Here is a 1,858-nt window from a genome sequence, read left to right on the forward strand (position 1 = left end):
GCTTACATTTGAATTGTACATTTTGAAACTTTGAAAGAAGCCAGTTGCATGTCAATATCCTGAAATTGAACTGTTGAGATCCTGAGCACAAGGGCCAGTTATATGCTACCACTGTTATTTAAAAACTAACTAGAGTCAATGTTGCATATACTAGTAATTGTACAGCTCCCCATCAGGTCCTTTTAAAACAAGACACTTGGGTGACAGCTCTTTTTATTTGACTCCATCTGTTGTTGATAGTGATCAGCATACTGTGGCATTGTGGTATCATCTGAGATTAGGTTATGAAATAGGAAGTAGGGTTACAGGAAGATCAACAAGTATATACAAACTGTTGCTGAAACCAAGGGTGTCTAATTCAGGTTTGGAGAGTGGGGAAGATAAGGTTACCGGCACATTCCCATCAGGGCACAGTTTCCTTTTTACAGTCTGCTTTTGTTTTGTTTCTAGAAAGAGATCACAAGGGATTCTATAAAAAATAGTTTCAGAAGCAAACAGCAGTAATACTCAGTATGCTGAACAAGGGAACAGAAAAGGCAACAGGTTGGAAACACAGAGACAGAAAAGACAATCAATGCCAAGGAAAGGGTGGTAGCAAGTACAATTATATAGTATGGTCTCAGACTTATTTTAAGTATTTTTCCTTTCTGACAGGAGAATATCCTAAAATGTTAGCCCTCCACTCTATTTAATTTTGTAAGAAGGTGGTAAAGTACAGCTCTTAAAGTCTTGCCAGTATCCTAGGGAGTTCTTTGCAGCCTTTAAAAAACAATTGGGAGTTCAGCTTGTGATAAGAAAGCCAGACACAATAGCATCTTCAAGTATGAGGTGAAGAACAGAAAAGAGCTAATTCCAGCGAGTGGCTCTTGAATCATATCTTGGCTGTTCCCCCTAACGCCCATTATTAAAATTTAAAATCTCATCCCAGCGCCATAATAGCCACAATCAACAGTTGGTTACTGAATGAGTTGTTTTTGAAGTCCTAATACTGTACTTATTAGTTGTTTTTCAGTTATTGAATTTTATAACTAGAAGAAGGTGCCCTAAGTTCAGTCAACACGCTGCTTTGATAGCTGAGGTGGAAAAGGGTGAAGTGACAATGGCAGAAGCCAGGTCTCTTTCTAGATTTCCAATCCAGTAGAACTCTACACAGGATCACCATGAAAACCCTTTAACACCTGATTTCTGGATTCTGGGCTGCCACACTGCAAACTGGAATGACTTTAGGCAATGACATGCAGCCCCCGTGGGGCATGGACACAGCAGGCTCCGTGAATGGCTGAATGATGAACGAGTGGGTGTCATGCTGCTCTGAAGCCGCCCGACCGACCTTGGAGCACCGCTCCTGGTCCCCGGGGGCCTCCTGAGCCCTTAGTGTGAACAGCAAGCCAGCGCTCTGCTCCGGCGGCTCCGGCAAAGGACAGCTCCGCATGGGCCGGGCAATGGGCTCAATGTCTACAGAGTTCCACTTCGTCCCACTGAGGTAGCATGCGACACTTATTCCGAGGTCCCCGGGGATTTTGAGGCCCCTGAACAACTGACCTCGCTCAGCAGCTCCCAGCAGGCAGGGGCTGAGGACGAGCGCGCAGGGCCCACCGCGCCACTGTCTTTCCTAGGCTTCATTCCTGCCACCCTAGCGCTCGGTCCGTTTCCCGTTCGTCCTTCCCTCATTTTCCCCACGACGGTTTCTCAGCGTTTCCCACTCCCTGTTTACCAAGTGCTCACTCCCTCGTAGTCGGCCGCTCCCTCATCTGTCCTTCGACCCCTCCCTCGACCTCCCTCGGCTTCCCCCTCCAGTATCAGCAGAGGCCTATTCACCTCGCGCCGCCCGGGTCGTCACGTGATCTGGCCCCTGCCC

Source organism: Myotis brandtii, unplaced genomic scaffold, assembly GCF_000412655.1.
Source record: "Myotis brandtii unplaced genomic scaffold, ASM41265v1 scaffold49, whole genome shotgun sequence".
NCBI lineage: Eukaryota > Metazoa > Chordata > Mammalia > Chiroptera > Vespertilionidae > Myotis > Myotis brandtii.